Source organism: Pseudophryne corroboree, unplaced genomic scaffold (genome assembly GCF_028390025.1).
Source record: "Pseudophryne corroboree isolate aPseCor3 unplaced genomic scaffold, aPseCor3.hap2 scaffold_1006, whole genome shotgun sequence".
Taxonomy (NCBI): Eukaryota; Metazoa; Chordata; class Amphibia; order Anura; family Myobatrachidae; genus Pseudophryne; species Pseudophryne corroboree.
In genome coordinates, this window is record NW_026967633.1 from 1 (window position 1) to 24,428 (window position 24,428).

At 36.6% G+C, this 24,428-nt stretch overlaps 7 non-coding genes and 2 pseudogenes across 7 annotated transcripts; all 9 read left to right on the plus strand.

The window, feature by feature from the left end:
• The first annotated feature begins 1,933 nt into the window (after nt 1-1,933).
• Nucleotides 1,934-2,097, plus strand: LOC134987497 (U1 spliceosomal RNA). The gene has a single exon (XR_010193139.1). It is a non-coding gene; the product is annotated as a U1 spliceosomal RNA (small nuclear RNA).
• A 152-nt stretch (nt 2,098-2,249) lies between these two features.
• Nucleotides 2,250-2,391, plus strand: LOC134987508 (U1 spliceosomal RNA; annotated as a pseudogene).
• Nucleotides 2,392-3,083: 692 nt separating this feature from the next.
• LOC134987499 (U1 spliceosomal RNA) lies at nt 3,084-3,247 on the plus strand. The gene has a single exon (XR_010193141.1). It is a non-coding gene; the product is annotated as a U1 spliceosomal RNA (small nuclear RNA).
• A 152-nt stretch (nt 3,248-3,399) lies between these two features.
• LOC134987503 (U1 spliceosomal RNA) lies at nt 3,400-3,562 on the plus strand. Its single transcript, XR_010193144.1, has one exon. It is a non-coding gene; the product is annotated as a U1 spliceosomal RNA (small nuclear RNA).
• A 671-nt stretch (nt 3,563-4,233) lies between these two features.
• Nucleotides 4,234-4,397, plus strand: LOC134987495 (U1 spliceosomal RNA). The gene has a single exon (XR_010193137.1). It is a non-coding gene; the product is annotated as a U1 spliceosomal RNA (small nuclear RNA).
• Nucleotides 4,398-4,549: 152 nt separating this feature from the next.
• Nucleotides 4,550-4,691, plus strand: LOC134987506 (U1 spliceosomal RNA; annotated as a pseudogene).
• A 1,556-nt stretch (nt 4,692-6,247) lies between these two features.
• Nucleotides 6,248-6,321, plus strand: TRNAN-AUU (transfer RNA asparagine (anticodon AUU)). Its single transcript has one exon. It is a non-coding gene; the product is annotated as a tRNA-Asn (tRNA).
• Nucleotides 6,322-18,733: 12,412 nt separating this feature from the next.
• Nucleotides 18,734-18,807, plus strand: TRNAN-AUU (transfer RNA asparagine (anticodon AUU)). Its single transcript has one exon. It is a non-coding gene; the product is annotated as a tRNA-Asn (tRNA).
• Nucleotides 18,808-23,407: 4,600 nt separating this feature from the next.
• On the plus strand, nt 23,408-23,481 carry TRNAN-AUU (transfer RNA asparagine (anticodon AUU)). Its single transcript has one exon. It is a non-coding gene; the product is annotated as a tRNA-Asn (tRNA).
• Nucleotides 23,482-24,428: the final 947 nt, after the last annotated feature.

Below are 24,428 nucleotides of genomic sequence, written 5' to 3' on the forward strand. Positions count from 1 at the left end.
GTGGTTCAATCACACCCAGGGACGTAATTGACCTTGTGATCAGATTTTGGTGATCTTTAAGTAGACAAGTCAAAATTTCAAACCCCCTGTTATGGTGTAGGGTACCTGGCCTTCTCTGATGTAATCAGAGTTAGATTTGATTCAGTGATTTTATAAAAACAGCTAGGAAGCACAATTTAGCAGTGGGTTGCAGAGAAAAAGAAATATGCTGGCAAAAAAATCCAATTGAGTGATTAAACAGCTCTTCATTTTCTGGCTTTATTTTTATGCTAACAAATTTGTTCTCTGAAAAGTGTCCACAAAGCCAAGTCTCTGATTAACACCTTTGTAGGGATGGTTTTTCACCTATTACTAAATTAAACTTGCTTCATTGGAAAGGCAGCAAGATGCATCCTCATTTCAATGTCTACTGAAATAATACAGGTTGACACCAGGAAACATTAACGCCACTGCATCCTTGCTGCTTTCTCATGTGGAAGTCTGTTTAATGTGAAAACAAGGTGATATCTAATTAGCACACAAGTAAGGAATTAAGAAAATCTTTATTTAAGGGTGAAGATGTTTCTCACAAAATCGTTGCCCCAATGCATCATTGAAATTCAAGCTGGAAAGATGATTTTAATATATCACTTGTACATTTTGTATTGCTCTTCTGGTGACAATGTAGTTTGTTTTTGTCAATTAACCATTTTAATAATAGGGTAAAGAAAATTAAGTGGATTTTTGAAAGAAAACAATACTGTCAATATACTATTAAAACAAATTAAAATGGTAAAAGTTATTGTACTTTAAGTAAAAATAAAAGAGCCAAAATATCAATCCCAGTTTTGGATTACTTTAATTAACAAAAAAAAATGCATATAGTAGAGGATAGTTTCAATCTGCCTACCTCTGGGTTATGGGCCCAGCATGCTTCCATTGCTGTACTCTGCTGCACATGTAAGTGCAAGAGATCCTGAAGCACTCACTCATCATGGGAAAGTACCAATGTGTTTCTTCGTTGGTTGATGGAAGAAACATCTTACAAAAACTCTCCAGATTATTGACTTTTTAAAGTTTTTCTAGGAAACGTTTTAGATGAATGCTTATTAGCCTTTGTCAGTATTTTCTTCTGCAAAGTGTCTCTGTGGCGCAATCAGTTAGTGTGTATGGCTACTAACCAAAAGGTTAGTGGTTCAATCACACCCAGGGACGTAATTGACCTTGTGATCAGATTTTGGTGATCTTTAAGTAGACAAGTCAAAATTTCAAACCCCCTGTTATGGTGTAGGGTACCTGGCCTTCTCTGATGTAATCAGAGTTAGATTTGATTCAGTGATTTTATAAAAACAGCTAGGAAGCACAATTTAGCAGTGGGTTGCAGAGAAAAAGAAATATGCTGGCAAAAAAATCCAATTGAGTGATTAAACAGCTCTTCATTTTCTGGCTTTATTTTTATGCTAACAAATTTGTTCTCTGAAAAGTGTCCACAAAGCCAAGTCTCTGATTAACACCTTTGTAGGGATGGTTTTTCACCTATTACTAAATTAAACTTGCTTCATTGGAAAGGCAGCAAGATGCATCCTCATTTCAATGTCTACTGAAATAATACAGGTTGACACCAGGAAACATTAACGCCACTGCATCCTTGCTGCTTTCTCATGTGGAAGTCTGTTTAATGTGAAAACAAGGTGATATCTAATTAGCACACAGGTAAGGAATTAAGAAAATCTTTATTTAAGGGTGAAGATGTTTCTCATAAAATCGTTGCCCCAATGCATCATTGAAATTCAAGCTGGAAAGATGATTTTAATATATCACTTGTACATTTTGTATTGCTCTTCTGGCAGTTGTTGTCCCCAGATGAGAGTTCCCTTGTGCTGCCTCAGTTGAATCTCCTTTACTTGACAGAGATGTGCCTGAGCAGCGGCCCTCCCCAGCCCTATCCCAAATCATACTTATTTTGCATAGGAGATACCATGGTCATGAAGATTGTTCTCCCAGGGTGAGATTCATTCATTGCATTCTGGGTATGCTGACCCCTGTGATTTCCCCAAATGTGGGAAACTCAACTGCATTATTTGTGGTAGTGGGGGACTGTGTTTGTGCTTTCTTCTGGTCAACTCTGGTAAAAATCAGATTTCTTTGTCTCAGATCTTTCTCTAGCCTTGTTCCTCTTTCGAGAGTTCCCTTGTGCTGCCTCAGTTGGATCTCCTTCACTTGACAGGGGGGTACCCGAGCAGCGACCCTTCGCAGCTCTAGCCCAACTCCTACTTACCTGCCAGGTGAGATACTATGATCATGCAGGTGCTTCTCCCAGGGCAAGGCTCACCCATTGCACTCTGGGTGTGCTGCCCCTGTGATTTCCCCAAATGAGGGAAACTTGACTGCATAATTTGTGTTTCCCCTGGTCGGCTCTCATATAATTCAGATCTCTTTGTCTCAGGTCTCTCTCCAGCCTAGTTTGCTGTCTGTTTCCACTTCTCTTTTCTTGAGCCGCTCCCTTCTATGCCCTTGCGCACTATCCTGACTTCTCCCGTCTGCTTACTTTGTGCCTTCCAACACACAATGCAAACTACAGGTAGTGCTGCAGGGCCCACACCCTTTTACTTGCCTCACAGAGCAGCTCTGGAGCTGTTACAGTGCCCAGCTGCTGCAAGAAATCAGCTTGAATGCTTCAGGGGCTGGGGCATTGCCAACATGAGCCCCACACCGAAGGAGGGTGGGGGTGTTTAATGCGAACTAAGGGTCACCCAAGCGCCGCAAAAGGCCGCCATGCCCTGCACGCCCCTTTTCTCTTTTCATATGCAGACGAGGGTTGAAGCCAACTTTGACCCACTGCTTGGATGGCATTACCATATGCAAATCAATCTGCTGCAGGCCTTCCCCCAGGAATGCTTGCACTAGTTGTTGCATTTGGTTTGTTGTTTGGGGGTGCTTCAGTATTAGGCAGCCTTCTGCCCTCCCATGTTCATCTGAAAATATGTGTTCTCCCTGCAGTTGTTGTCCCCAGATGAGAGTTCCCTTGTGCTGCCTCAGTTGAATCTCCTTTACTTGACAGAGATGTGCCTGAGCAGCGGCCCTCCCCAGCCCTATCCCAAATCATACTTATTTTGCATAGGAGATACCATGGTCATGAAGATTGTTCTCCCAGGGTGAGGTTCATTCATTGCATTCTGGGTATGCTGACTCCTATGATTTCCCCAAATGTGGGAAACTCAACTGCATTATTTGTGGTAGTGGGGGACTATGTTTGTGCTTTCCTCTGGTCAGCTCTGGTAAAAGTCAGATTTATTTGTCTCAGATCTTCCTCTAGCCTTGTTCTTCTTTCGAGAGTTCCCTTGTGCTGCCTCAGTTGGATCTCCTTCACTTGACAGGGGGGTGCCCGAGCATCGACCCTCCCCAGCTCAAGCCCAACTCCTACTTACCTGCCAGGTGAGATACTATGATCATGAAGGTGCTTCTCCCAGGGCAAGGCTCACCCATTGCACTCTGGGTGTGCTGCTCCTGTGATTTCCCCAAATGTGGGAAACTTGACTGCATAATTTGTGTTTCCCCTGGTCAGCTCTCGTATAATTCAGATCTGTTTGTCTCAGGTCTCTCTCCAGCCTAGTTTGCTGTCTGTTTCAACTTCTCTTTTCTTGAGCCGCTCCCTTCTATGCCCTTGCGCACTATCTTGACTTCTCCCATCTGCTTACTTTGTGCCTTCCAACGCACAATGCGAACTACAGGTAGTGCTGCAGGGCCCACACCCTTTTACTTGCCTTACAGAGCAGCTCTGGAGCTATTACAGTGCCCAGCTGCTGCAAGTAATCAGCTTGAATGCTTCAGGGGCTGGGGCATAGCCAACAAGAGCCCCACACCGAAGTAGGGTGGAGGTGTTTAATGCGAACTAGGGGTCATCCAAGCGCCGCAAAAGGCCGCCATGCCCTGCACGCCCCTTTTCTCTTTTCATATGCAGACGAGGGTTGAAGCCAACTTTGACCCACTGCTTGGATGACATCACCATATGCAAATCCATCTGCTGCAGGCCTTCCCCCAGGAATGCTTGTACTAGTTATTGCATTTGGTTTGTTGTTTGGGGGTGCTTCAGTATTAGGCAGCCTTCTGCCCTCCCATGTTCATCTGAAAATATGTGTTCTCCCTGCAGTTGTTGTCCCCAGATGAGAGTTCCCTTGTGCTGCCTCAGTTGAATCTCCTTTACTTGACAGAGATGTGCCTGAGCAGCGGCCCTCCCCAGCCCTATCCCAAATCATACTTATTTTGCATAGGAGATACCATGGTCATGAAGATTGTTCTCCCAGGGTGAGGTTCATTCATTGCATTCTGGGTATGCTGACCCCTATGATTTCCCCAAATGTGGGAAACTCGACTGCATTATTTGTGGTAGTGGGGGACTGTGTTTGTGCTTTCCTCTGGTCAGCTCTGGTAAAAGCCAGATTTCTGTGTCTCAGATCTTCCTCTAGCCTTGTTCTTCTTTCGAGAGTTCTCTTGTGCTGCCTCAGTTGGATCTCCTTCACTTGACAGGGGGGTGCCCGAGCAGCGACCCTCCTCAGCTCTTGCCCAACTCCTACTTACCTGCCAGGTGAGATACTATGATCATGAAGGTGCTTCTCCCAGGGCAAGGCTCACCCATTGCACTCTGTGTGTGCTGCTCCAGCGATTTCCCCAAATGTGGGAAACTCGACTGCATAATTTGTGTTTCCCCTGGTCGGCTCTCATATAATTCAGATCTCTTTGTCTCAGGTCTCTCTCCAGCCTAGTTTGCTGTCTGTTTCCACTTCTCTTTTCTTGAGCCGCTCCCTTCTATGCCCTTGCGCACTATCTTGACTTCTCCCGTCTGCTTACTTTGTGCCTTCCAACGCACAATGCGAACTACAGGTAGTGCTGCAGGGCCCACACCCTTTTAGTTGCCTTACAGAGCAGCTCTGGAGCTGTTACAGTGCCCAGCTGCTGCAAGAAATCAGCTTGAATGTTCTTCGTTGATTGATGGAAGAAACATCTTACAAAAACTCTCCAGATTATTGACTTTTTAAAGTTTTTCTAGGAAACGTTCTAGATGAATGCTTATTAGCGTTTGTCAGAATGTAAGTTTGCAAAGTGTCACTGTGGCGCAATCAGTTAGCGTGTTCGGTTATTATCCAAAAGGTTGGTGGTTCAATCCCACCCAGGGACGTAATTTACCTTGTTATCTGATTTTGGTGATATTAAAGTAGACAAGTCAAAATTTCAAACCCCCTCTTATTGTGTAGGGTACCTGGCCTTCTCTGATGTAATCAGAGTTAGATTTGATTCAGTGATTTTATAAAAAACAGCTAGGAAGCACAATTTAGCAGTGGGTTGCAGAGAAAAAAAATATGCTGGCAGTAAAAATCCAATTGAGTGATTAAACAGCTCTTCATTTTCTGGCTTTATTTTTATGCTAACAAATTTGTTCTCTGAAAAGTGTCCACAAAGCCAAGTCTCTGATTAACACCTTTGTAAGGATGGTTTTTCACCTATTACTAAATTAAACTTGCTTCATTGGAAAGGCAGCAAGATGCATCCTCATTTCAATGTCTACTGAAATAATACAGGTTGACACCAGGAAACATTAACGCCACTGCATCCTTGCTGCTTTCTCATGTGGAAGTCTGTTTAATGTGAAAACAAGGTGATATCTAATTAGCACACAGGTAAGGAATTACGAAAATCTTTATTTAAGGGTGAAGATGTTTCTCACAAAATTGTTGCCCCAATGCATCATTGAAATTCAAGCTGGAAAGATGATTTTAATATATCACTTGTACATTTTGTATTGCTCTTCTGGTGACAATGTAGTTTTTTTTGTCAATTACCATTTTAATAACAGGGTAAAGAAAATTAAGTGGATTTTTGAAAGAAAACTATACTGTCAATATACTATTAAAACAAATTAAAATGGTAAAAGTTATTGTACTTTAAGTAAAAATAAAAGAGCAAAAATATCAATCCCAGTTTTGATTACTTAAATTAAAAAAAAATGCATATAGCAAAGGATAGTTTCAATCTGCCTACCTCTGGGTTATGGGTCCAGCATGCTTCCATTGCAGTACTCTGCTGCCCATGTAAGTGCAAGAGATCCTGAAGCACTCACTCATCATGGGAAAGTACCAATGTGTTTATTCGTTGGTTGATGGAAGAAACATCTTACAAAAACTCTCCAGATTATTGATTTTTTAATGTTTTTCTAGGAAACGTTCTAGATGTATGCTTATTAGCCTTTGTCAGTATGTACTTTTTGCAAAGTGTCTCTGTGGCGCAATCGGTTAGTGTGTTTGGCTATTAACCAAAAGGTTGGTGGTTCAATCCCACCCAGGGACGTAATTAACCTTGTGATCAGATTTTGGTGATATTTAAGTAGACAAATCAAAATTTCAAACCTCCTCTTATGGTGTAGGGTACATGGCCTTCTCTGATGTAATCAGAGTTAGATTTGATTCAGTGATTTTATAAAAAACAGCTAGGAAGCACAATCTAGCAGTGGGTTGCAGAGAAAAAAAATATGCTGGCAGAAAAATCCAATCGAGTGATTAAACAGCTCTTCATTTTCTGGCTTTATTTTTATGCTAACAAATTTGTTCTCTGAAAAGTGTCCACAAAGCCAAGTCTCTGATTAACACCTTTGTAAGGATGGTTTTTCACCTATTACTAAATTAAACTTGCTTCATTGGAAAGGCAGCAAGATGCATCCTCATTTCAATGTCTACTGAAATAATACAAGTTGACACCAGGAAACATTAACGCCACTGCATCCTTGCTGCTTTCTCATGTGGAAGTCTGTTTAATGTGAAAACAAGGTGATATCTAATTAGCACACAGGTAAGGAATTACGAAAATCTTTATTTAAGGGTTAAGATGTTTCTCACAAAATTGTTGACCCAATGCATCATTGAAATTCAAGCTGGAAAGATGATTTTAATATATCACTTGTACATTTTGTATTGCTCTTCTGGTGACAATGTAGTTTGTTTTTGTCAATTACCATTTTAATAATAGGGTAAAGAAAATGAAGTGGATTTTTGAAAGAAAACAATACTGTCAATATACTATTAAAACAAATTAAAATGGTAAAAGTTATTGTACTTTAAGTAAAAATAAAAGAGACAAAATATCAATCCCAGTTTTGGATTACTTTAATTAACAAAAAAAAATGCATATAGCAGAGGATAGTTTCAAAATTTCAAACCCCCTGTTATGGTGTAGGGTACCTGGCCTTCTCTGATGTAATCAGAGTTAGATTTGATTCAGTGATTTTATAAAAACAGCTAGGAAGCACAATTTAGCAGTGGGTTGCAGAGAAAAAAAATATGCTGGCAGAAAAATCCAATTGAGTGATTAAACAGCTCTTTATTTTCTGGCTTTATTTTTATGCTAACAAATTTGTTCTCTGAAAAGTGTCCACAAAGCCAAGTCTCTGATTAACACCTTTGTAAGGATGGTTTTTCACCTATTACTAAATTAAACTTGCTTCATTGGAAAGGCAGCAAGATGCATCCTCATTTCAATGTCTACTGAAATAATACAGGTTGACACCAGGAAACATTAACGCCACTGCATCCTTGCTGCTTTCTCATGTGGAAGTCTGTTTAATGTGAAAACAAGGTGATATCTAATTAGCACACAGGTAAGGAATTAAGAAAATCTTTATTTAAGGGTGAAGATGTTTCTCACAAAATCGTTGCCCCAATGCATCATTGAAATTCAAGCTGGAAAGATGATTTTAATATATCACTTGTACATTTTGTATTGCTCTTCTGGTGACAATGTAGTTTGTTTTTGTCAATTACCATTTTAATAATAGGGTAAAGAAAATGAAGTGGATTTTTGAAAGAAAACAATACTGTCAATATACTATTAAAACAAATTAAAATGGTAAAAGTTATTGTACTTTAAGTAAAAATAAAAGAGCCAAAATATCAATCCCAGTTTTGGATTACTTTAATTAACAAACAAAAAAATGCATATAGCAGATGATAGTTTCAATCTGCCTACCTCTGGGTTATGGGCCCAGCATTCTTCCATTGCTGTACTCTGCTGCACATGTAAGTGCAAGAGATCCTGAAGCACTCACTCATCATGGGAAAGTACCAATGTGTTTCTTCGTTGGTTGATAGAAGAAACATCTTACAAAAACTCTCCAGATTATTGACTTTTTTAAGTTTTTCTAGGAAACGTTTTAGATTAATGCTTATTAGCATTTGTCAGTATGTACTTTTGCAAAGTGTCTCTGTGGTGCAATCAGTTAGTGTGTACGGCTATTAACCAAAAGGTTGGTGGTTCAATCCCACCCAGGGACGTAATTGACCTTGTTATCAGATTTTGGTGATCTTTAAGTAGACAAGTCAAATTTCATACCCCCTGTTATGGTGTAGGGTACCTGGCCTTCTCTGATGTAATCAGAGTTAGATTTGATTCAGTGATTTTATAAAAACATCTAGGAAGCACAATTTAGCAGTGGGTTGCAGAGAAAAAGAAATATGCTGGCAAAAAAATCAAATTGCGTGATTAAACAGCTCTTCATTTTCTGGCTTTATTTTTATGCTAACAAATTTGTTCTCTGAAAAGTGTCCACAAAGCCAAGTCTCTGATTAACACCTTTGTAGGGATGGTTTTTCACCTATTACTAAATTAAACTTGCTTCATTGGAAAGGCAGCAAGATGTATCCTCATTTCAATGTCTACTGAAATAATACAGGTTGACACCAGGAAACATTAACGCCACTGCATCCTTGCTGCTTTCTCATGTGGAAGTCTGTTTAATGTGAAAACAAGGTGATATCTAATTAGCACACAGGTAAGGAATTAAGAAAATCTTTATTTAAGGGTGAAGATGTTTCTCACAAAATTATTGACCCAATGCATCATTGAAATTCAAGCTGGAAAGATGATTTTAATATATCACTTGTACATTTTGTATTGCTCTTCTGGTGACAATGTAGTTTGTTTTTGTCAATTACCATTTTAATAATAGGGTAAAGAAAATGAAGTGGATTTTTGAAAGAAAACAATACTGTCAATATACTATTAAAACAAATTAAAATGGTAAAAGTTATTGTACTTTAAGTAAAAATAAAAGAGACAAAATATCAATCCCAGTTTTGGATTACTTTAATTAACAAAAAAAATGCATATAGCAGAGGATAGTTTCAATCTGCCTACCTCTGGGTTATGGGCCCAGCATGCTTCCATTGCAGTACTCTGCTGCACATGTAAGTGCAAGAGATCCTGAAGCACTCACTCATCATGGGAAAGTACCAATGTGTTTCTTCGTTGGTTGATGGAAGAAACATCTTACAAAAACTCTCCAGATTATTGACTTTTTAAAGTTTTTCTAGGAAACGTTTTAGATGAATGCTTATTAGCCTTTGTCAGTATAGACTTTTGCAAAGTGTCTCTGTGGCGCAATCAGTTAGTATGTACGGCTATTAACCAAAAGGTTGGTGGTTCAATCCCACCCAGGGACTTAATTGACCTTGTTATCAGATTTTGGTGATCTTTAAGTAGACAAGTCAAAATTTCAAACCCCCTGTTATGGTGTAGGGTACCTGGCCTTCTCTGATGTAATCAGAGTTAGATTTGATTCAGTGATTTTATAAAAACAGCTAGGAAGCACAATTTAGCAGTGGGTTGCAGAGAAAAAAAATATGCTGGCAGAAAAATCCAATTGAGTGATTAAACAGCTCTTTATTTTCTGGCTTTATTTTTATGCTAACAAATTTGTTCTCTGAAAAGTGTCCACAAAGCCAAGTCTCTGATTAACACCTTTGTAAGGATGGTTTTTCACCTATTACTAAATTAAACTTGCTTCATTGGAAAGGCAGCAAGATGCATCCTCATTTCAATGTCTACTGAAATAATACAGGTTGACACCAGGAAACATTAACGCCACTGCATCCTTGCTGCTTTCTCATGTGGAAGTCTGTTTAATGTGAAAACAAGGTGATATCTAATTAGCACACAGGTAAGGAATTACGAAAATCTTTATTTAAGGGTGAAGATGTTTCTCACAAAATCGTTGCCCCAATGCATCATTGAAATTCAAGCTGGAAAGATGATTTTAATATATCACTTGTACATTTTGTATTGCTCTTCTGGTGACAATGTAGTTTGTTTTTGTCAATTACCATTTTAATAATAGGGTAAAGAAAATGAAGTGGATTTTTGAAAGAAAACAATACTGTCAATATACTATTAAAACAAATTAAAATGGTAAAAGTTATTGTACTTTAAGTAAAAATAAAAGAGCCAAAATGTCAATCCCAGTTTTGGATTACTTTTATTAACAAAAAAAAATGCATATAGCAGAGGATAGTTTCAATCTGCCTACCTCTGGGTTATGGGCCCAGCATGCTTCCATTGCAGTACTCTGCTGCACATGTAAGTGCAAGAGATCCTGAAGCACTCACTCATCATGGGAAAGTACCAATGTGTTTCTTCGTTGGTTGATGGAAGAAACATCTTACAAAAACTCTCCAGATTATTGACTTTTTAAAGTTTTTCTAGGAAACGTTTTAGATGAATGCTTATTAGCCTTTGTCAGTATGAACTTTTGCAAAGTGTCTCTGTGGCGCAATCAGTTAGTATGTACGGCTATTAACCAAAAGGTTGGTGGTTCAATCCCACCCAGGGACCTAATTGACCTTGTTATCAGATTTTGGTGATCTTTAAGTAGACAAGTCAAAATTTCAAACCCCCTGTTATGGTGTAGGGTACCTGGCCTTCTCTGATGTAATCAGAGTTAGATTTGATTCAGTGATTTTATAAAAACAGCTAGGAAGCACAATTTAGCAGTGGGTTGCAGAGAAAAAAAATATGCTGGCAGAAAAATCCAATTGAGTGATTAAACAGCTCTTTATTTTCTGGCTTTATTTTTATGCTAACAAATTTGTTCTCTGAAAAGTGTCCACAAAGCCAAGTCTCTGATTAACACCATTGTAAGGATGGTTTTTCACCTATTACTAAATTAAACTTGCTTCATTGGAAAGGCAGCAAGATGCATCCTCATTTCAATGTCTACTGAAATAATACAGGTTGACACCAGGAAACATTAACGCCACTGCATCCTTGCTGCTTTCTCATGTGGAAGTCTGTTTAATGTGAAAACAAGGTGATATCTAATTAGCACACAGGTAAGGAATTAAGAAAATCTTTATTTAAGGGTGAAGATGTTTCTCACAAAATCGTTGCCCCAATGCATCATTGAAATTCAAGCTGGAAAGATGATTTTAATATATCACTTGTACATTTTGTATTGCTCTTCTGGTGACAATGTAGTTTGTTTTTGTCAATTACCATTTTAATAATAGGGTAAAGAAAATTAAGTGGATTTTTGAAAGAAAACAATACTGTCAATATACTATTAAAACAAATTAAAATGGTAAAAGTTATTGTACTTTAAGTAAAAATAAAAGAGCCAAAATATCAATCCCAGTTTTGGATTACTTTAATTAACAAACAAAAAAATGCATATAGCAGAGGATAGTTTCAATCTGCCTACCTCTGGGTTATGGGCCCAGCATTCTTCCATTGCTGTACTCTGCTGCACATGTAAGTGCAAGAGATCCTGAAGCACTCACTCATCATGGGAAAGTACCAATGTGTTTCTTCGTTGGTTGATAGAAGAAACATCTTACGAAAACTCTCCAGATTATTGACTTTTTTAAGTTTTTCTAGGAAACGTTTTAGATGAATGCTTATTAGCATTTGTCAGTATGTACTTTTGCAAAGTGTCTCTGTGGTGCAATCAGTTAGTGTGTACGGCTATTAACCAAAAGGTTGGTGGTTCAATCCCACCCAGGGACGTAATTGACCTTGTTATCAGATTTTGGTGATCTTTAAGTAAACAAGTCAAATTTCATACCCCCTGTTATGGTGTAGGGTACCTGGCCTTCTCTGATGTAATCAGAGTTAGATTTGATTCAGTGATTTTATAAAAACATCTAGGAAGCACAATTTAGCAGTGGGTTGCAGAGAAAAAGAAATATGCTGGCAAAAAAATCAAATTGCGTGATTAAACAGCTCTTCATTTTCTGGCTTTATTTTTATGCTAACAAATTTGTTCTCTGAAAAGTGTCCACAAAGCCAAGTCTCTGATTAACACCTTTGTAGGGATGGTTTTTCACCTATTACTAAATTAAACTTGCTTCATTGGAAAGGCAGCAAGATGTATCCTCATTTCAATGTCTACTGAAATAATACAGGTTGACACCAGGAAACATTAACGCCACTGCATCCTTGCTGCTTTCTCATGTGGAAGTCTGTTTAATGTGAAAACAAGGTGATATCTAATTAGCACACAGGTAAGGAATTAAGAAAATCTTTATTTAAGGGTGAAGATGTTTCTCACAAAATTATTGACCCAATGCATCATTGAAATTCAAGCTGGAAAGATAATTTTAATATATCACTTGTACATTTTGTATTGCTCTTCTGGTGACAATGTAGTTTGTTTTTGTCAATTACCATTTTAATAATAGGGTAAAGAAAATGAAGTGGATTTTTGAAAGAAAACAATACTGTCAATATACTATTAAAACAAATTAAAATGGTAAAAGTTATTGTACTTTAAGTAAAAATAAAAGAGACAAAATATCAATCCCAGTTTTGGATTACTTTAATTAACAAAAAAAATGCATATAGCAGAGGATAGTTTCAATCTGCCTACCTCTGGGTTATGGGCCCAGCATGCTTCCATTGCAGTACTCTGCTGCACATGTAAGTGCAAGAGATCCTGAAGCACTCACTCATCATGGGAAAGTACCAATGTGTTTCTTCGTTGGTTGATGGAAGAAACATCTTACAAAAACTCTCCAGATTATTGACTTTTTAAAGTTTTTCTAGGAAACGTTTTAGATGAATGCTTATTAGCCTTTGTCAGTATGGACTTTTGCAAAGTGTCTCTGTGGCGCAATCAGTTAGTATGTACGGCTATTAACCAAAAGGTTGGTGGTTCAATCCCACCCAGGGACCTAATTGACCTTGTTATCAGATTTTGGTGATCTTTAAGTAGACAAGTCAAAATTTCAAACCCCCTGTTATGGTGTAGGGTACCTGGCCTTCTCTGATGTAATCAGAGTTAGATTTGATTCAGTGATTTTATAAAAACAGCTAGGAAGCACAATTTAGCAGTGGGTTGCAGAGAAAAAAAATATGCTGGCAGAAAAATCCAATTGAGTGATTAAACAGCTCTTTATTTTCTGGCTTTATTTTTATGCTAACAAATTTGTTCTCTGAAAAGTGTCCACAAAGCCAAGTCTCTGATTAACACCTTTGTAAGGATGGTTTTTCACCTATTACTAAATTAAACTTGCTTCATTGGAAAGGCAGCAAGATGCATCCTCATTTCAATGTCTACTGAAATAATACAGGTTGACACCAGGAAACATTAACGCCACTGCATCCTTGCTGCTTTCTCATGTGGAAGTCTGTTTAATGTGAAAACAAGGTGATATCTAATTAGCACGAAGGTAAGGAATTAAGAAAATCTTTATTTAAGGGTGAAGATGTTTCTCACAAAATCGTTGCCCCAATGCATCATTGAAATTCAAGCTGGAAAGATGATTTTAATATATCACTTGTACATTTTGTATTGCTCTTCTGGTGACAATGTAGTTTGTTTTTGTCAATTACCATTTTAATAATAGGGTAAAGAAAATGAAGTGGATTTTTGAAAGAAAACAATACTGTCAATATACTATTAAAACAAATTAAAATGGTAAAAGTTATTGTACTTTAAGTAAAAATAAAAGAGCCAAAATATCAATCCCAGTTTTGGATTACTTTAATTAACAAACAAAAAAATGCATATAGCAGAGGATAGTTTCAATCTGCCTACCTCTGGGTTATGGGCCCAGCATTCTTCCATTGCTGTACTCTGCTGCACATGTAAGTGCAAGAGATCCTGAAGCACTCACTCATCATGGGAAAGTACCAATGTGTTTCTTCGTTGGTTGATAGAAGAAACATCTTACAAAAACTCTCCAGATTATTGACTTTTTTAAGTTTTTCTAGGAAACGTTTTAGATGAATGCTTATTAGCATTTGTCATTATGTACTTTTGCAAAGTGTCTCTGTGGTGCAATCAGTTAGTGTGTACGGCTATTAACCAAAAGGTTGGTGGTTCAATCCGACCCAGGGACGTAATTGACCTTGTTTTCAGATTTTGGTGATCTTTAAGTAAACAAGTCAAATTTCATACCCCCTGTTATGGTGTAGGGTACCTGGCCTTCTCTGATGTAATCAGAGTTAGATTTGATTCAGTGATTTTATAAAAACATCTAGGAAGCACAATTTAGCAGTGGGTTGCAGAGAAAAAGAAATATGCTGGCAAAAAAATCAAATTGCGTGATTAAACAGCTCTTCATTTTCTGGCTTTATTTTTATGCTAACAAATTTGTTCTCTGAAAAGTGTCCACAAAGCCAAGTCTCTGATTAACATTTTTGTAGGGATGGTTTTTCACCTATTACTAAATTAAACTTGCTTCATTGGAAAGGCAGCAAGATGTATCCTCATTTCAATGTCTACTGAAATAATACAGGTTGACACCAGGAAACATTAACGCCACTGCATCCTTGCTGCTTTCTCATGTGGAAGTCTGTTTAATGTGAAAACAAGGTGATATCTAATTAGCACACAGGTAAGGAATTAAGAAAATCTTTATTTAAGGGTGAAGATGTTTCTCACAAAATCGTTGCCCCAATGCATCATTGAAATTCAAGCTGGAAAGATGATTTTAATATATCACTTGTACATTTTGTATTGCTCTTCTGGTGACAATGTAGTTTGTTTTTGTCAATTACCATTTTAATAATAGGGTAAAGAAAATGAAGTGGATTTTTGAAAGAAAACAATACTGTCAATATACTATTAAAACAAATTAAAATGGTAAAAGTTATTGTACTTTAAGTAAAAATAAAAGAGACAAAATATCAATCCCAGTTTTGGATTACTTTAATTAACAAAAAAAATGCATATAGCAGAGGATAGTTTCAATCTGCCTACCTCTGGGTTATGGGCCCAGCATGCTTCCATTGCAGTACTCTGCTGCACATGTAAGTGCAAGAGATCCTGAAGCACTCACTCATCATGGGAAAGTACCAATGTGTTTCTTCGTTGGTTGATGGAAGAAACATCTTACAAAAACTCTCCAGATTATTGACTTTTTAAAGTTTTTCTAGGAAACGTTTTAGATGAATGCTTATTAGCCTTTGTCAGTATGGACTTTTGCAAAGTGTCTCTGTGGCGCAATCAGTTAGTATGTACGGCTATTAACCAAAAGGTTGGTGGTTCAATCCCACCCAGGGACCTAATTGACCTTGTTATCAGATTTTGGTGATCTTTAAGTAGACAAGTCAAAATTTCAAACCCCCTGTTATGGTGTAGGGTACCTGGCCTTCTCTGATGTAATCAGAGTTAGATTTGATTCAGTGATTTTATAAAAACAGCTAGGAAGCACAATTTAGCAGTGGGTTGCAGAGAAAAAAATATGCTGGCAGAAAAATCCAATTGAGTGATTAAACAGCTCTTTATTTTCTGGCTTTATTTTTATGCTAACAAATTTGTTCTCTGAAAAGTGTCCACAAAGCCAAGTCTCTGATTAACACCTTTGTAAGGATGGTTTTTCACCTATTACTAAATTAAACTTGCTTCATTGGAAAGGCAGCAAGATGCATCCTCATTTCAATGTCTACTGAAATAATACAGGTTGACACCAGGAAACATTAACGCCACTGCATCCTTGCTGCTTTCTCATGTGGAAGTCTGTTTAATGTGAAAACAAGGTGATATCTAATTAGCACACAGGTAAGGAATTAAGAAAATCTTTATTTAAGGGTGAAGATGTTTCTCACAAAATCGTTGCCCCAATGCATCATTGAAATTCAAGCTGGAAAGATGATTTTAATATATCACTTGTACATTTTGTATTGCTCTTCTGGTGACAATGTAGTTTGTTTTTGTCAATTACCATTTTAATAATAGGGTAAAGAAAATTAAGTGGATTTTTGAAAGAAAACAATACTGTCAATATACTATTAAAACAAATTAAAATGGTAAAAGTTATTGTACTTTAAGTAAAAATAAAAGAGCCAAAATATCAATCCCAGTTTTGGATTACTTTAATTAACAAACAAAAAAATGCATATAGCAGAGGATAGTTTCAATCTGCCTACCTCTGGGTTATGGGCCCAGCATTCTTCCATTGCTGTACTCTGCTGCACATGTAAGTGCAAGAGATCCTGAAGCACTCACTCATCATGGGAAAGTACCAATGTGTTTCTTCGTTGGTTGATAGAAGAAACATCTTACAAAAACTCTCCAGATTATTGACTTTTTTAAGTTTTTCTAGGAAACGTTTTAGATGAATGCTTATTAGCATTTGTCAGTATGTACTTTTGCAAAGTGTCTCTGTGGTGCAATCAGTTAGTGTGTACGGCTATTAACCAAAAGGTTGGTGGTTCAATCCCACCCAGGGACGTAATTGACCTTGTTATCAGATTTTGGTGATCTTTAAGTAGACAAGTCAAATTTCATACCCCCTGTTATGGTGTAGGGTACCTGGCCTTCTCTGATGTAATCAGAGTTAGATTTGATTCAGTGATTTTATAAAAATATCTAGGAAGCACAATTTAGCAGTGGGTTGCAGAGAAAAAGAAATATGCTGGCAAAAAAATCAAATTGCGTGATTAAACAGCTCTTCATTTTCTGGCTTTATTTTTATGCTAACAAATTTGTTCTCTGAAAAGTGTCCACAAAGCCAAGTCTCTGATTAACACCTTTGTAGGGATGGTTTTTCACCTATTACTAAATTAAACTTGCTTCATTGGAAAGGCAGCAAGATGTATCCTCATTTCAATGTCTACTGAAATAATACAGGTTGACACCAGGAAACATTAACGCCACTGCATCCTTGCTGCTTTCTCATGTGGAAGTCTGTTTAATGTGAAAACAAGGTGATATCTAATTAGCACACAGGTAAGGAATTAAGAAAATCTTTATTTAAGGGTGAAGATGTTTCTCACAAAATTATTGACCCAATGCATCATTGAAATTCAAGCTGGAAAGATGATTTTAATATATCACTTGTACATTTTGTATTGCTCTTCTGGTGACAATGTAGTTTGTTTTTGTCAATTACCATTTTAATAATAGGGTAAAGAAAATGAAGTGGATTTTTGAAAGAAAACAATAATGTCAATATACTATTAAAACAAATTAAAATGGTAAAAGTTATTGTACTTTAAGTAAAAATAAAAGAGCCAAAATATCAATCCCAGTTTTGGATTACTTTAATTAACAAAAAAAAATGCATATAGCAGAGGATAGTTTCAATCTGCTTACCTCTGGGTTATGGGCCCAGCATGCTTCCATTGCAGTACTCTGCTGCACATGTAAGTGCAAGAGATCCTGAAGCACTCACTCATCATGGGAAAGTACCAATGTGTTTCTTCGTTGGTTGATGGAAGAAACATCTTACAAAAACTCTCCAGATTATTGACTTTTTAAAGTTTTTCTAGGAAACGTTATAGATGAATGCTTATTAGCCTTTGTCAGTATGACCTTTTGCAAAGTGTCTCTGTGGCGCAATCAGTTAGTGTGTACGGCTATTAACCAAAAGGTTGGTGGTTCAATCCCACCCAGGGACCTAATTGACCTTGTTATCAGATTTTGGTGATCTTTAAGTAGACAAGTCAAATTTCATACCCCCTCTTATGGTGTAGGGTACCTGGCCTTCTCTGATGTAATCAGAGTTAGATTTGATTCAGTGATTTTATAAAAACATCTAGGAAGCACAATTTAGCAGTGGGTTGCAGAGAAAAAGAAATATGCTGGCAAAAAAATCAAATTGCGTGATTAAACAGCTCTTTATTTTCTGGCTTTATTTTTATGCTAACAAATTTGTTCTCTGAAAAGTGTCCACAAAGCCAAGTCTCTGATTAACACCTTTGTAGGGATTGTTTTTCACCTATTACTAAATTAAACTTGCTTCATTGGAAAGGCAGCAAGATGCATCCTCATTTCAATGTCTACTGAAATAATACAGGTTGACACCAGGAAACATTAACGCCACTGCATCCTTGCTGCTTTCTCATGTGGAAGTCTGTTTAATGTGAAAACAAGGTGATATCTAATTAGCACACAGGTAAGGAATTACGAAAATCTTTATTTAAGGGTGAAGATGTTTCTCACAAAATTGTTGCCCCAATGCATCATTGAAATTCAAGCTGGAAAGATGATTTAAATATATCACTTGTACATTTTGTATTGCTCTTCTGGTGACAATGTAGTTTTTTTGTCAATTACCATTTTAATAACAGGGTAAAGAAAATTAAGTGGATTTTTGAAAGAAAACTATACTGTCAATATACTATTAAAACAAATTAAAATGGTAAAAGTTATTGTACTTTAAGTAAAAATAAAAGAGCAAAAATATCAATCCCAGTTTTGATTACTTAAATTAACAAAAAAAATGCATATAGCAAAGGATAGTTTCAATCTGCCTACCTCTGGGTTATGGGTCCAGCATGCTTCCATTGCAGTACTCTGCTGCCCATGTAAGTGCAAGAGATCCTGAAGCACTCACTCATCATGGGAAAGTACCAATGTGTTTATTCGTTGGTTGATGGAAGAAATATCTTACAAAAACTCTCCAGATTATTGATTTTTTAATGTTTTCTAGGAAACGTTCTAGATGTATGCTTATTAGCCTTTGTCAGTATGTACTTTTTGCAAAGTGTCTCTGTGGCGCAATCGGTTAGTGTGTTTGGCTATTAACCAAAAGGTTGGTGGTTCAATCCCACCCAGGGACGTAATTAACCTTGTGATCAGATTTTGGTGATATTTAAGTAGACAAGTCAAAATTTCAAACCTCCTCTTATGGTGTAGGGTACATGGCCTTCTCTGATGTAATCAGAGTTAGATTTGATTCAGTGATTTTATAAAAAACAGCTAGGAAGCACAATTTAGCAGTGGGTTGCAGAGAAAAAAAATATGCTGGCAGAAAAATCCAATCGAGTGATTAAACAGCTCTTCATTTTCTGGCTTTATTTTTATGCTAACAAATTTGTTCTCTGAAAAGTGTCCACAAAGCCAAGTCTCTGATTAACACCTTTGTAAGGATGGTTTTTCACCTATTACTAAATTAAACTTGCTTCATTGGAAAGGCAGCAAGATGCATCCTCATTTCAATGTCTACTGAAATAATACAAGTTGACACCAGGAAATATTAACGCCACTGCATCCTTGCTGCTTTCTCATGTGGAAGTCTGTTTAATGTGAAAACAAGGTGATATCTAATTAGCACACAGGTAAGGAATTAAGAAAATCTTTATTTAAGGGTGAAGATGTTTCTCACAAAATTGTTGACCCAATGCATCATTGAAATTCAAGCTGGAAAGATGATTTTAATATATCACTTGTACATTTTGTATTGCTCTTCTGGTGACAATGTAGTTTGTTTTTGTCAATTACCATTTTAATAATAGGGTAAAGAAAATGAAGTGGATTTTTGAAAGAAAACAATAATGTCAATATACTATTAAAACAAATTAAAATGGTAAAAGTTATTATACTTTAAGTAAAAATAAAAGAGACAAAATATCAATCCCAGTTTTGGATTACTTTAATTAACAAAAAAAAAATGCATATAGCAGAGGATAGTTTCAATCTGCTTACCTCTGGGTTATGGGCCCAGCATGCTTCCATTGCAGTACTCTGCTGCACATGTAAGTTCAAGAGATCCTGAAGCACTCACTCATCATGGGAAAGTACCAATGTGTTTCTTCGTTGGTTGATGGAAGAAACATCTTACAAAAACTCTCCAGATTATTGACTTTTTAAAGTTTTTCTAGGAAACGTTTTAGATGAATGCTTATTAGCCTTTGTCAGTATGGACTTTTGCAAGGTGTTTCTGTGGCGCAATCAGTTAGTATGTACGGCTATTAACCAAAAGGTTGGTGGTTCAATCCCACCCAGGGACCTAATTGACCTTGTTATCAGATTTTGGTGATCTTTAAGTAGACAAGTCAAAATTTCAAACCCCCTGTTATGGTGTAGGGTACCTGGCCTTCTCTGATGTAATCAGAGTTAGATTTGATTCAGTGATTTTATAAAAACAGCTAGGAAGCACAATTTAGCAGTGGGTTGCAGAGAAAAAAAATATGCTGGCAGAAAAATCCAATTGAGTGATTAAACAGCTCTTTATTTTCTGGCTTTATTTTTATGCTAACAAATTTGTTCTCTGAAAAGTGTCCACAAAGCCAAGTCTCTGATTAACACCTTTGTAAGGATGGTTTTTCACCTATTACTAAATTAAACTTGCTTCATTGGAAAGGCAGCAAGATGCATCCTCATTTCAATGTCTACTGAAATAATACAGGTTGACACCAGGAAACATTAACGCCACTGCATCCTTGCTGCTTTCTCATGTGGAAGTCTGTTTAATGTGAAAACAAGGTGATATCTAATTAGCACACAGGTAAGGAATTAAGAAAATCTTTATTTAAGGGTGAAGATGTTTCTCACAAAATCGTTGCCCCAATGCATCATTGAAATTCAAGCTGGAAAGATGATTTTAATATATCACTTGTACATTTTGTATTGCTCTTCTGGTGACAATGTAGTTTGTTTTTGTCAATTACCATTTTAATAATAGGGTAAAGAAAATGAAGTGGATTTTTGAAAGAAAACAATACTGTCAATATACTATTAAAACAAATTAAAATGGTAAAAGTTATTGTACTTTAAGTAAAAATAAAAGAGCCAAAATATCAATCCCAGTTTTGGATTACTTTAATTAACAAACAAAAAAATGCATATAGGAGAGGATAGTTTCAATCTGCCTACCTCTGGGTTATGGGCCCAGCATGCTTCCATTGCTGTACTCTGCTGCACATGTAAGTGCAAGAGATCCTGAAGCACTCACTCATCATGGGAAAGTACCAATGTGTTTCTTCGTTGGTTGATAGAAGAAACATCTTACAAAAACTCTCCAGATTATTGACTTTTTTAAGTTTTTCTAGGAAACGTTTTAGATGAATGCTTATTAGCCTTTGTCAGTATGTACTTTTGCATAGTGTCTCTGTGGCGCAATCAGTTAGTGTGTACGGCTATTAACCAAAAGGTTGGTGGTTCAATCCCACCCAGGGACGTAATTGACCTTGTTATCAGATTTTGGTGATCTTTAAGTAGACAAGTCAAATTTCATACCCCCTGTTATGGTGTAGGGTACCTGGCCTTCTCTGATGTAATCAGAGTTAGATTTGATTCAGTGATTTTATAAAAACATCTAGGAAGCACAATTTAGCAGTGGGTTGCAGAGAAAAAGAAATATGCTGGCAAAAAAATCAAATTGCGTGATTAAACAGCTCTTCATTTTCTGGCTTTATTTTTATGCTAACAAATTTGTTCTCTGAAAAGTGTCCACAAAGCCAAGTCTCTGATTAACACCTTTGTAGGGATGGTTTTTCACCTATTACTAAATTAAACTTGCTTCATTGGAAAGGCAGCAAGATGTATCCTCATTTCAATGTCTACTGAAATAATACAGGTTGACACCAGGAAACATTAACGCCACTGCATCCTTGCTGCTTTCTCATGTGGAAGTCTGTTTAATGTGAAAACAAGGTGATATCTAATTAGCACACAGGTAAGGAATTAAGAAAATCTTTATTTAAGGGTGAAGATGTTTCTCACAAAATTGTTGACCCAATGCATCATTGAAATTCAAGCTGGAAAGATGATTTTAATATATCACTTGTACATTTTGTATTGCTCTTCTGGTGACAATGTAGTTTGTTTTTGTCAATTACCATTTTAATAATAGGGTAAAGAAAATGAAGTGGATTTTTGAAAGAAAACAATACTGTCAATATACTATTAAAACAAATTAAAATGGTAAAAGTTATTGTACTTTAAGTAAAAATAAAAGAGACAAAATATCAATCCCAGTTTTGGATTACTTTAATTAACAAAAAAAATGCATATAGCAGAGGATAGTTTCAATCTGCCTACCTCTGGGTTATGGGCCCAGCATGCTTCCATTGCAGTACTCTGCTGCACATGTAAGTGCAAGAGATCCTGAAGCACTCACTCATCATGGGAAAGTACCAATGTGTTTCTTCGTTGGTTGATGGAAGAAACATCTTACAAAAACTCTCCAGATTATTGACTTTTTAAACTTTTTCTAGGAAACGTTTTAGATGAATGCTTATTAGCCTTTGTCAGTATGGACTTTTGCAAAGTGTCTCTGTGGTGCAATCGGTTAGTGTGTTTGGCTATTAACCAAAAGGTTGGTGGTTCAATCCCACCCAGGGACGTAATTAACATTGTGATCAGATTTTGGTGATCTTTAAGTAGACAAGTCAAAATTTCAAACCCCCTGTTATGGTGTAGGGTACCTGGCCTTCTCTGATGTAATCAAAGTTAGATTTGATTCAGTGATTTTATAAAAACAGTTAGGAAGCACAATTTAGCAGTGGGTTGCAGAGAAAAAAAATATGCTGGCAGAAAAATCCAATTGAGTGATTAAACAGCTCTTTATTTTCTGGCTTTATTTTTATGCTAACAAATTTGTTCTCTGAAAAGTGTCCACAAAGCCAAGTCTCTGATTAACACCTTTGTAAGGATGGTTTTTCACCTATTACTAAATTAAACTTGCTTCATTGGAAAGGCAGCAAGATGCATCCTCATTTCAATGTCTACTGAAATAATACAAGTTGACACCAGGAAACATTAACGCCACTGCATCCTTGCTGCTTTCTCATGTGGAAGTCTGTTTAATATGAAAACAAGGTGATATCTAATTAGCACACAGGTAAGGAATTAAGAAAATCTTTATTTAAGGGTGAAGATGTTTCTCACAAAATCGTTGCCCCAATGCATCATTGAAATTCAAGCTGGAAAGATGATTTTAATATATCACTTGTACATTTTGTATTGCTCTTCTGGTGACAATGTAGTTTGTTTTTGTCAATTACCATATTAATAATAGGGTAAAGAAAATGAAGTGGATTTTTGAAAGAAAACAATACTGTCAATATACTATTAAAACAAATTAAAATGGTAAAAGTTATTGTACTTTAAGTAAAAATAAAAGAGACAAAATATCAATCCCAGTTTTGGATTACTTTAATTAACAAAAAAAATGCATATAGCAGAGGATAGTTTCAATCTGCCTACCTCTGGGTTATGGGCCCAGCATGCTTCCATTGCAGTACTCTGCTGCACATGTAAGTGCAAGAGATCCTGAAGCACTCACTCATCATGGGAAAGTACCAATGTGTTTCTTCGTTGGTTGATGGAAGAAACATCTTACAAAAACTCTCCAGATTATTGACTTTTTAAAGTTTTTCTAGGAAACGTTTTAGATGAATGCTTATTAGCCTTTGTCAGTATGGACTTTTGCAAAGTGTCTCTGTGGCGCAATCGGTTAGTGTGTTTGGCTATTAACCAAAAGGTTGGTGGTTCAATCCCACCCAGGGACGTAATTAACCTTGTGATCAGATTTTGGTGATATTTAAGTAGACAAGTCAAAATTTCAAACCTCCTCTTATGGTGTAGGGTACATGGCCTTCTCTGATGTAATCAGAGTTAGATTTGATTCAGTGATTTTATAAAAAACAGCTAGGAAGCACAATTTAGCAGTGGGTTGCAGAGAAAAAAAATATGCTGGCAGAAAAATCCAATCGAGTGATTAAACAGCTCTTCATTTTCTGGCTTTATTTTTATGCTAACAAATTTGTTCTCTGAAAAGTGTCCACAAAGCCAAGTCTCTGATTAACACCTTTGTAAGGATGGTTTTTCACCTATTACTAAATTAAACTTGCTTCATTGGAAAGGCAGCAAGATGCATCCTCATTTCAATGTCTACTGAAATAATACAAGTTGACACCAGGAAACATTAACGCCACTGCATCCTTGCTGCTTTCTCATGTGGAAGTCTGTTTAATGTGAAAACAAGGTGATATCTAATTAGCACACAGGTAAGGAATTAAGAAAATCTTTATTTAAGGGTGAAGATGTTTCTCACAAAATTGTTGACCCAATGCAACATTGAAATTCAAGCTGGAAAGATGATTTTAATATATCACTTGTACATTTTGTATTGCTCTTCTGGTGACAATGTAGTTTGTTTTTGTCAATTACCATTTTAATAATAGGGTAAAGAAAATGAAGTGGATTTTTGAAAGAAAACAATACTGTCAATATACTATTAAAACAAATTAAAATGGTAAAAGTTATAGTACTTTAAGTAAAAATAAAAGAGACAAAATATCAATCCCAGTTTTGGATTACTTTAATTAACAAAAAAAAATGCATATAGCAGAGGATAGTTTCAATCTGCCTACATCTGGGTTATGGGCCCAGCATGCTTCCATTGCAGTACTCTGCTGCACATGTAAGTTCAAGAGATCCTGAAGCACTCACTCAT